This window comes from Microtus oregoni, unplaced genomic scaffold (genome assembly GCF_018167655.1).
Source record: "Microtus oregoni isolate MIOR12 unplaced genomic scaffold, Mior012 000026F_ref0000081, whole genome shotgun sequence".
In the NCBI taxonomy this organism is placed as follows: Eukaryota; Metazoa; Chordata; class Mammalia; order Rodentia; family Cricetidae; genus Microtus; species Microtus oregoni.
Genome location: NW_024543085.1, coordinates 26,850,819 through 26,863,010, shown reverse-complemented (window position 1 = coordinate 26,863,010; position 12,192 = coordinate 26,850,819). Strand labels below are relative to the sequence as shown.

The following is a 12,192-nucleotide window of genomic DNA, read 5'->3' as shown; positions in this document are numbered from 1 at the left end:
GGAGGCAGAGGCAGGTGGATCTGTTCAAGGCCAGCCTGGTCTCAGAGTCCAGGACAGCCAGGGCTATGCAGAAAAACCCATCTCAAAAAAGCAAAAGAAGAAAAATTGCTAGTCAAAAATTCTACATCCAACAAAAACCGCACATCTTTAGAAGACAAATGTTTCAGATGAACAAAAAGAATTACCCTTATTATTATAAGAATTTCTAAAGGCTGCTTTAAGGCAAGGGAAATAAAATCTTAGATGTAAGATCAAAAACATACACAGCAATAAAGAGAAAAGAAACCAGTAAAGATGAGTGGAAACTCATGAACTCTGTATAAAATGAAGCAAGATTATAGGGCCTCAACTATGCCATCATAAGTGACAATGAACGTATGAGTTGTAAATAAATTAAAATAGAAACTCCATTTATATATTAGAAAACAAAAAGCTACTGACAAATTTTGTTAACTGTATATTTGCTATAATTTTTATCCGAAATATAATGTGGAATGCATTAGAGCCAAGTAAACAAAGAGTAAACTGAAAATATTAAAGGCAAGAGATGACAAGCACGAAGAAGAAATAAAGAGCATAACAAACCATAAAAAGTAAAATGGTAAGCTGGGCCTGACTGAGTGCCTATAACCCCCACGGTAGGGGGAAGAGACAGGAAGAACTCAGGAGGGGACGGAGCAACTGGGCAGCCTAGTCGAAAAGTGAGCTTCAGGTACGGTGAGAGACTCTGTCTCAAGAACAAGGTAAGAGAACGACAGAGTAACACACTCATCATCATCCTCTGGTCTCTGCATGTGGACACACAGGTACACGCATCTGCACTCACATGTGTTCATACACCATACACACAAAAAATAATAACAAAAATAAATAACATTTATAAGAGTTACATCTTTAAAACAGGTTATAGAAAGGTTGAAATTAGGGCTGGAGAGATGGCTCAGAGGTTAAGAGCAGTGGCTGCTCTTCCAGAGGTCCTGAATTCAATTTCCAACATGGTGTCTCATAACCATCTGTAATGAGATCTGGTGCCCTCTTCTGGCATCCAAGCATACATGCAAGGCAGAACAGTGTACACATAATAAATAAATCTCTTTAAAAGGGGCTGAAACTAAAGACTGAAAAGAGCCTAAAGACTGTAGTTCAACAAATACTTGCATAACATGTACAAAGTTGTAGCTTCAACCTCCAGAACCACATAAAACTGAACAAGTTAGCAACTATCTGTAATCCTAACACTCGGAAGATGAGGCAAGATCAGAATTTCAAGTCAACCTCAACTATAAAGCAGCCTGGGCTACATGAGACCATGTTTAACAATAAATACTACTGGTTTTATTAAAATAATGGAATTAAAATAATTGAAAAGGTATGCCGTATAAACACTATATGAAAGTAGGTAAGCAACACAGAGTAAAATTTAATTAAAGTAAAAAAAAATTAAGAAGTGTAACTAAAAACATGGCAACAAAATAGAGGAAGAAAATCAGAACCTTTAGACAGAAGTTTCTGTCTTGTCTGGTCCTGTAGCTGTCAGTCCCCAAAAAAAACCACAAAGAGGCTTATATTAATAATAAACTTTTGGCCTATTAGCTCAGATTTATTATTAACTAGCTCTTACAATTTAATTTAACCCATAATTCATGTCTATGTTCAGCCATGTGGCTTGGTAACTTTTCTCAGTAAGGCATTCTCATCTTGCTTCCTCTGCATCTGGTTAGTGATTGATTTTCTGCCTTTCCTCTTCCCAGAATTCTCTTAGTCTGGTCACCTCACCTATACTTCCTGCCTGGCTACTAGTCAATCAGTGCTTTATTAAACTAATATGAGTGACAAATCTTTACAGTGTACAAGACACAGCAAAAACCATAAAGAGATATACAACCCAAACTTCCACGGAAGCATGTTAAGATACATTCTTCTCAGTAACTGAGTCAAAGAGAAATTACTGATAAAGATTTGTGCAATGTGATTAACAAACCTGAGCTACTAGATATATATATAGAACACTGCCCCCCAACACCTGCCAAACTCACAGGCAGCTCAAGTATGGATATTTCCAAAAGCTGATCAAATCTGGCCATATCTCAAGTATAAGTTTGAAAGGACTGGTAATACATGCACCTGACCACTATTCAATTCCATTAGAAGTCAGTAACAAAGACAATAACCAAAAAAAGGGATACATTTGGAAATTAAAAAATAATATCTATAAAATTATGACTCAGAAAAAAGCCATTTCATTACATAAAGAAAATAGTGAACCAGACAAAAATTTTAGTAAATATAATTTTATATCTTTAATAAATGTGAGAAAAATTTAAAATCTGATGATTAGCTAGGCATTCATCTAAAGATGTTATAAAAAAGATACAAAGAGTAAGCATGGTGGTACATGCCTTCAATCCCAGTACTCAGGAGATAGAGCAGCCTGGTCTACAGAGCTAGTTCCAGAACAGCCAAGGCTGTTAACACAAAGAAACCCTGTCGAGGATAAAAAAAAAAGAAGAAGAAGAAGAAGAAGAAGAAGAAGAAGAAGAAGAAGAAGAAGAAAGAAGAAAAAGGAGGAGGAAGAGGAAGAAGAAGAAGAAGAACAGAAAGAATAAAAAAAACCCCACAAGTTAGTTATCTCTAAATGACTTTTCTGATGACAGTGATGGGACTAAAAAAAGAACAATTTATTACTAATATAAATAACAAAAAGAAATATCCTAGGAAATCCTGCAAACATTACGTAGTTAATAAGATATTAAATAAACCTTTATCTCCTAATTTTTAAATTTAGCATGTTAATAGACAATTCCTAACAATAGTGTAACTGATTAAAGCTGAAGCAAAAACCCTGATGAGTCGTCCTTCACTGCGCATACAAACTGAACAGGTACGCAGAGTGCTGCCATCAGGCCATTTCATGAACAGATAGGCAGAGTGCTCCCACCTGGTCATTTCATTAACAGATAGGCAGAGTGCTCCCACCTAGCCATTTCATGAACACATAAGAGTGCTCCCACCTGGCCATTTCATTAACAAATAGGCAGAGTGCTCCCACCTGGCCATTTCATGGACAGGCAGAGTGCTCCCACCTGGCCATTTCATTAACAGATAGGCAGAGTGCTCCCACCTGGCCATTTCATGAACACATAAGAATGCTCCCACCTGGCCATTTCATGAAGAGACAGGCAGAGTGCTCCCACCTGGCCATTTTATTAACAGATAGGCAGAGTGCTCCCACCTGGCCATTTCATGAAGAGACAGGCAGAGTGCTCCCACCTGGCCATTTCATGAACAGATAAGAATGTTCCCACCTGGCCATTTCATGAACAGATAAGAATGCTCCCACCTGGCCATTTCAAGGCAGATTATATAACTCTAAGCTCTTCCATGTAAAAAAGTAAGAAAGAGTTCAAATTTTAACACAAAAGAGATTAACTTTTGAGTTCACTAGGTGAAATTAGAATCTAAATCTGAAAGAAATATAAAGAAAAAAACATTATTCAGTCTTCTTGCTATTAAAAACAACTGGAAGAAATCAATATAAACATTAACCAATCTAAATCTATGACAGACCCAAGAAATACATGATGACCAAGTTTAGTATATATGAGAAATAAAAAGTCATCTTAAAATTAGAAAAATCAGTAACTGATTTCCCACATTAATAAGTTAAGACAAGAAAAATTCATTATCACAAGTGGTAGAAAAAAATAACAAAATTCAGTATTTGTTAATATAAATTCTTAAGACATCTGGAAATCTGATGCAAGGCCCTCTAAAATGCCACATGAAATATAATGTGCAAGAACCATATGTATGATTTGATCATTAAATTTCAGTAGACATTTTTCAGACTGAGGGAATTTCTATCTCTAGTTTGCCATACTTGATCAAGAACAGATGTTGTATTCAGCAAAGTTTCTCCTGTGTTTTCTGAAGTGATGATAAACAGATTTGCTTTTGAAGATACGAACTACACCAGAATATATATGTTCCCATTACATCTTCAACTTTATTTTAGATACCTTAGCTCAAAAAATTGAATAAAAAGAGAAAAGGAAAGAGGCTAGAAAGAACCAAACCCCTTTATACCTAAGTATAAACTGAGCAAACATGAACATAGCATGGTGGAGGAAGATCCTCTTTCTATGTGTTGCTTTCATTGGTTGAATAAAGAAAACTGCCTTGGCCTTTTGATAGGGCAGCCCTTAGGTGGGTGTAGTAGACAGAATAGAATTCTGGGAGGAAGAAGGCAGTGTGGCAGATGCCATGGTTCTCCTCTCCGCACAGTCAAGTGGCGATACAGATTATTAGAAATGGGTTAACCAAGATGTGAGTTAGCCAAGAAGAGGCTAGATATAATGGGCCAGGCAGTGTTTAAATGAATACAGTTTCTGTGCTGTTTTTTGGGGGGTTAAGCTAGCCGGGTGGCGGGACACAACCCGCTGCTCCTCTTTACAACAACAGCATAACAACATGAGAGTTACAACTACACCAGCACTAAAAAGGGAAAATTTAACCAGTGGCTTCAACATTAATGATAAGAATCTAGAAAAAAGGGGGAGCTGGAGGTACAAAATTAGAATTTCAGTATTATGAAAGCAGAGGCAGGTGGATTGCCCCAAGTTCAAGGCCAGCCTAGACTATAAAACAAGTCATAGAAAGACCCTGTCTCAGGAAATGAAGAAAAATGGAGAAGAAAAACAATGAAGAGTAGGTCATGACATAAAGACTCAAAAATAAAAATGTAAAAACCTATGAATAACTTTATACTGATAAATTTAGCAACTTAAATGAGGTGTGCATATTCCTCAAAACCCATAAATTACCAAAATTCCCTCAAGAATACAGAATACAGGTAACAGTAATAACTGTGAAGTTTAAAAGTCTCCACAAAACTAACTTCAGGCCCACTTTCTACCATTCATCCTTTTTAAAGTCCACCATGGTACTATTAATTCTATATAAACATTTTCAGAAAATTAAAAAGAGACTAATTCTCACCTCATTCTTTCTGTGAAGGCCAAAAGTATCCACACACAAGAACAAGGTATATACTTAAAACAAAACTTCAAGTCAGTATCCAAACTGTGACTCAACTGTGTTTAAGAATACTCAATAAAATTTCATAAATCAAAAGTAACAAGATTTAAAATGAGTATTAAACAGGATTTTCATAGTATTGCAAAGCTGAATTTAAAAATGAAAACTAATATAACTTAAGATCTGAGCAGCTGAAAATAGCACATCCTTTCACCATCTCAAAGTCACAGGAAACATAGTTGATAAATTGCAGTATCTATTTCTGACAACAATATAACAACTAGATTTCCTCAATCTGATAAGATGCCTATAAAGTTATAACTAACATTTTGCTTAATGATTGCTTTACAAAGCAAAGATATCTACTGTCTCCACACAGCTTACTATTCTATGGAAAGTCTGAGTGACTACAGTAAGAAAAATCAAAAATACCAAGACTAGATAAAACATGAAAGATATTACTTATTTATTATGTATACAGTGTTCTGACTGTATGTCTGTCTGCATTCCAGAAGAGGGCACCAGACCTCACTATGGATGGTTGTGAGACATCACACAGTTGCCGGGAATTGAACTCAGGACCTCTGGAAGAGCAGCCAGTGTTCTTAACTGCTGAGTCATCTCTCCAGGCCAGAAAAGTCTTCTAAAAGTGATGACAAGACTAAAAACTCTACTGAATCTCTCAAGCAGCTACCAAGAGAAGTAAGTAAATTAAGCAAGGCTGCAGAGTAGAAAACCAACATAAAAACAACTAATTTATTCATATACACTAACAATTAACAATCAGAAGCTAAATTTTAAAAATATTATTTGTAATAGGAATATAAAACATACTATGGGACAGCCAACATATATCTAAGACCCAGCTACTAAAAATTAAAGACAATGAAATAAATGATAAAAGAACTGTAAAAACGAGCCGGGTGGTGGTGGCGCACGCCTTTAATCCCAGCACTCAGGAGGCAGAGGCAGGCGGATCTCTGTGAGTTCAAGGCCTGCCTGACCTACAAAGGGAGTTCCAGGACAGGCTCCAAAGCTACAGAGAAACCTTGTCTCGAAAAACCAAAAAAAAAAAAAAAAAAGTACTTGGGGCTGGAGAGATGGCTCAGAGGTTAAGAGCATTGCCTGCTCTTCCAAAGGTCCTGAGTTCAATTCCCAGCAACCACATGGTGGCTCACAACCATCTGTAATGGGGTCTGGTGCCCTCTTCTGGCCTGCAGGCATACACACAGACAGAATATTGTATACATAATAAATAAATAAAATAAACATTTAAAAAAAAAAGAACTGTAAAAACGAGAGTATACTCGTTTATTACCATGTTTGAAATAAACACTGAACATAAAGATTACAATTCTTGCCAAATTGACCAATACTATACTATAAACAAAACCATAGTAGACATTGTTTTTTAGACATGAACAAGCAGATTCTAAAATTCTCATGAGCAGTCAGACCACCCAGAATAGTCAAAATAGTCTCAAAATAGAACAACACTGGAAGACTTAAGACTACTTGATCTGAAGACTTACTATTAAGCTGAGTAATCAAGATGATGTGATACTGATTCCTATCTGGTACCATACATAAAAATTAATTCAAAATCAATCATAACAATAAATGTAAACCTTAACCATAACACTCTTGGAAGAAAACAAGGAGAAGGTCTGCCTTGCTTGAATTTAACGTCAAGCACATAGTAACAGTCAAGCAGACAGAAGGACTCTTACCACAAGTTAAAGCTTCTGATGGTCAAATACATAAGAAGATGAAAACCTAAGTCACAGACTACTGATTATATATATTTTTTTATTTTTCTGGTGCTGTTTATCTTTGCTTGTTTTGAGACAAAGTCTCATGTTTCTCAAACGGGCCTCTAACTTGCTCTATGTCTGTCCTGCCTCCATCCACTAAGAACAGAGATTACAGGCATAGTGTACCACCAGATACTGTGAAAATGTAGCTTCTTATTTTCTGTTTTTTTATTAGCATATATTATTGCACAAAATAGTGGGTTTCATTATGACTTTTTTTTTATCATACACCAGTAGAATCTTGTTTCCCCCATACTGAAACAATATATTTTCAAATCCTTTATGTATCTCCAATAAGGCTGGAGATATGACTCAGCTGTTAACAGCTACACTCAAAACCAAAAATCTCTCTCTAATAAACAACTTGTCTCCAGATCGAAAAAAATCCTCAAATGCAGACTTAGGAAAACAATTCACTACAAGAATGGGTAAAAGATACAAACAAATGCTTCAACAATGAAGATACAAAGATAAAAATGTCTATGAAAATATGCTAAGTATCATCAATTACTACAAAATACAAATTAAAAACAGAAAACATATACATACACACACATGTATATATGTATTTCAGAATAGTCAATATTCAATATTATTGACAGATGTTACAATATATGGGCAACTGGTCAATTGTGTTTTTTTATATTTATCATTTTATTTCATTTATTTTTAGAATCTCAATCATGAGTACTACACTGACATCATTTCCACCAACAACTTTTCCCCTCTAACTCTTTCCATGCTCTTCTTATTCGCTCTCAATTTCATGACCTCATCTTATTATTGTCACACAACTGGAATTTTTACACAACTACTGTGTGAATATAAAACAGCAATATTGAGGTAACCCAGACCCAAAAAGATGAACATGGGATGTACTCACTCATAATTGGTTTCTAGCCATAAATAAGCATCACGGAGTCTACAATTGGTGAACCTAAAGAAGCTAAATAAGAAGGTGAACCCAAGGAAAAACATATAGTTATCCTCTTGCCTATGGGAAGTAGACAAAATTGCCGGGGAGAAAAGTGGGATCTTGGGGGTGGGGTGGGTTGGGGGTAAGGGGAGATGGGGAGAGAAAAGTGAGAAGGGGAGGATGGGGGAACTTGGGGAAACAGGATAATTGGGATAAAGGAAGGCTGGATAGGGGAGCACGGAAGCACAATTCTTAGTTAAGGGAGCCACCTTAGGGCTGGCAAGAGACTTGACCCTAGAGTGGCTCCCAGGAGCCCAAGGCGATGTCCCCAGTTAGTTCCTTGGGCAGATGAGGATAGGGAACCTGAAACGACCCTATCCTATAGCAATACTGACGAATATCTTGCATATCACCATAGAACCTTCATCTGGTGATGGATGGAGATAGAGACAGAGACCCACACTGGAGCACCGGACTGAGCTCCCAAGGTCTCAATGAGGAGCGGAAGGAGGGAGAAGATGAGCAAGGAAGTCAGGACCACGAGGGGTGCACCCATCCACTGAGATGGGCTGATCTATTGGGAGCTCACCAAGGCCAGCTGGACTATGACTGAAAAAGCATGGGATAAAACCGGACTCTCTGAACATGGCGAACAATGAAGGCTGATGAGAAGCCAAGGACAATGGCACGGGGTTTTGATCCAAATTCATGTTCTGGCTTTGTGGGAGCCTAGCCAGTTTGGATGTTCATCTTCCTAGACATGGACGGAGGGGGTAGGACCTTGGACTTTCCACAGGGCAGGGAACCCTGACTGCTCTTTGGACTGGAGAGGGAGGGGGAGAGGAGTGGGGGGAGGGGGAGAAGGGTGGGAGGAGGAAGAGGGAAATGGGAGGCTGGGAGGAGGGGGAAACTTTTTTTTTCCTTTTCTCAAAAAAAAAAAAACCAGCAATATTGAGGAACTGAGATTTTAAAAAGTTAAAATACACATACACACATAACTTTTAAAAAGTTAGAATAACATGACACACGGTAATTCTATTCCTAAGCAGAAAAAAAATAAAGAAACCTTGAATTTTGCAGGCAAATGAATGGAGCTAGAGAACATCATTTTGAGTGAGGTAACCCAGACCCAGAAAGACAATTATTACATGTACTCACTCATAAGTGGTTTTTAAACATAAAGCAAAGAAAACCAGCCTACAAATCACAATCCTAGAGAACCTAGACAACAACGAGGACCCTAAGAGAGACATACATAGATATAATCTACACAGGAAGTAGAAAAAGACAAGATCTCCTGAGTAAATTAGGACCTTGGGAGAGGGTTGAAGAGGAGGGGAGAGGGAGGGAGCGGAGCAGAGAAAAATGCAGAGCTCAATAAAAATCAATAAAGATAAAAAAATTTTAAATAAAAAAACAAAACGTGAAAGTGTGTTTCCACACAAAGACTTACATACAAATGTTCATAGTAATGGTAACTTGCAACAGCCCACAAGTGCTGGTAATCCAAATATCCATCAACAGATGAATGTAGAAGAAAACTAATTTTTAATTAAAAATAAATAAATAAAAAAATTACAAATAAAAAGTTGATGTTTCACTACATATTTATATACATTTCTTTATATATTTCTTTATATATTATGGAATAAATATACAGAAGAACCATTTATTTTAATAAAAACATTTTTGGATGCTGGAAAAAAAAGAAAACTAATATATCTATATCATGTACTGCTTAGCAGTAAGAAAACAAATATAGATGGGTGTAACAATCTAGATGAAATTCCAAATAGTTAAGCCAACTAAAAGAAGTCCAAGAGTATAATCTGTTTACATAAAGTTATAGAAATGCAAACTCACTATAGTGACAGAAAGTAAATACGTAGTTGCCTAAGAATGGATGAAACAATTCAGGAAGGCTAGATTACAAAACAATATGAGAAAAATTTAGGGACTGTCCATGTTTGTTACTATAACAGTGGCGGTGGTCTCAGGCAGGTGAGCATATACACATCTACGTCAACACATATCAAAGTAACCATTCCAAGTATGTATACCTTATAATGTCGTGTGTGTGTGTGTGTGTGTGTGTGACAAAATAACCTTTCTGGTTTTTATAAAATTTAGTCTTATTAACGCATGAAAATTTTAGACAGGTGTTAGAAAAAAGGAAGAAGAAATATTCAAATGAAGATCACACTTGAGAACATATTAATGAGAACATTAAATGCCCTGAAAGAAGTTTCTATTTGCTCCATTGTAAGGAGCCTGATAAAAGATGCTTCAGTGTCCTACTTTCCTATTCAGTGAGCAAAAACTTCTTGGCCTCATCTATGTTTTCAGTGGAAGAGAAGCCAAAAAATTCTGCACTGTTCTTTTCCTTATTTGTTCAACAAATCATCATCAGTGAAGTCAGCAGCAAAGTGAACAACCCTGAAAGGAATAGTTACTAACCTAGTGTTCCAAAGCAAAGAAGATGATGTAGCTCTAAGTTTCAGTTACAACTGCTTTGCTAAACCAGGCTCCCTGTCTAGAGTCAGAAGCACAAGTAACTATAGTGAACAGATCTGCATGTGCTTTGAACAGCTTCTCCTAACCAACGGGGCACACAACTGAAGAGATAGTTGTAAATAGCAAATATCATTAGCCTAACAAGCAGTGAAATTACACATGGTGCTTGCTGTTACTTTATATCACCAACACAACAAAATTAGATGCCTTAGTGATAAAGATGTCAAACGAGCCAAAGCCAAAATCATAAAATTATCTATATGCTTCTCTAATACTGATTAGAAAAATATATAAACTAACTTTTAGAAATAGAGACAAACTTATGTATTTTCATTGGTAGCAATTTAGTTGTTTGATATGGAATTATTATAAGTGTTTTAAAGTATACTCCATTTCAAAGCTATCACTTCTTTATTTGTAAGCATAAATCATCATCAATTAAACAAATAACAACAATGTACAAGGCTTGGAGGTATCTTCGCTAACGTATCTTACAATTGAGCTGGAAGCAACTGATTTTAGGAGTTTTTTTTTTTGTTTTGTTTTGTTTTTTGTTTTTTTTGTTTTTCGAGACAGGGTTTCTCTGTAGCTTTGGTGCCTGTCCTGGAACTAGCTCTTGTAGACCAGGCTGGCCTCAAACTCCCAGAGATCCGCCTGCCTCTGCCTCCCGAGTGCTGGGATTAAAGCGCGTACGCCACCACCGCCCAGCAGGAGTTTATAAAATAAAGTAGCAAAGTATGACTTCTGATTTCCTTATTTATAAAATACCCAATACAATATCTGAATAATGCAAGCACCTAGTAAGAATGGATAATACAGCAGGAGAGTAAGATATATGAAAGGGTAGGATTAAAATACATAATTATTCCTTATTCTTTATATAAAAAATATGCTGAATTCAACTCTACAAATTTGTTTGTTGAGACAGAGTTTCACATAACTTAGGCTAGCCTGAAACTTGCTACGTAGCTGAAGATGACTCTCAACTACTGATCCTCCTGCCTCAACTCTCCCCGTTGATGGGTTACCAGGCCCAGTTTATGCAATGCTGAAGTTCCATGGTTCTGAGTATGCAATGCTAAGCAAGCATTCTACCAATGAGTCATACTCCAGTCCTCCACAAGCTTTATACTGAGGATCTATAATGTTCCTTGTTACTATGAAAATCACTGCGGAAGAACAAAAAGGAGAAAAAGATAAAAGAAAGCTCTCATTCACTAAGGGATAACAGAGTCCTCTTTTTACTTCAAATAACTATGAGACCTTAAATATTAAAATCTAAAGCATCTCATCATCATATTATATATATTTGTTGAAGCCAGATTATAGGCCACTTATGAAAGTCAGAAATTCTATGAGAAAATCAAAGATTATGTATGTATTCATAATATAAAGGAAAACATTTTAATGTAAATTTCCTTGCCTGTTACATTTACTAATACTTATTGAACATAAATACAAACCTGCAGAGGTAGGCAGATCTTGAGTTTGAGGTCAGCCTGGTCTACAAAATGAGTTTTAGAATAGTCAGGGCTACTCAGAAACCCTGTCTTGAAAAACAAAAATGAGAGAATATTGACCACTAAAAAAAATTACTTAAAGGAACAAATCATTGATAATAGAACACAACATCAAAAAAATTGTTTCTCACTTGATTTATTATTAGTTAAGTGCTTAGTTTCCCAGAAAGACAATTCAATATAGGTAAATGAGTTCAAATCTGTTTCTATTACTTTTTTAAACCCCTGTGATAGTATAAACTTATCTTACATAAAAGAATTGCCTACTCCAAGGAGCTAATGAACTTAACAGGATAAAAACGCAGGAAAAATAGAAAAGAGTAATAGCGGAGTAAGCAGCATACATCCTTTTTGAAAGTTTCCTGTAAATACTGAAATTATCCTAATAATC

The 12,192-nt window shown here is 36.2% G+C and overlaps 1 protein-coding gene across 2 annotated transcripts in view; it reads right to left on the bottom strand.

Moving 5' to 3' along the window:
• Mkln1 (muskelin 1) overlaps window positions 1-12,192 on the bottom strand; it is a 123,203-nt gene that overhangs the window by 61,423 nt on the left and 49,588 nt on the right. The window lies entirely within an intron of this gene.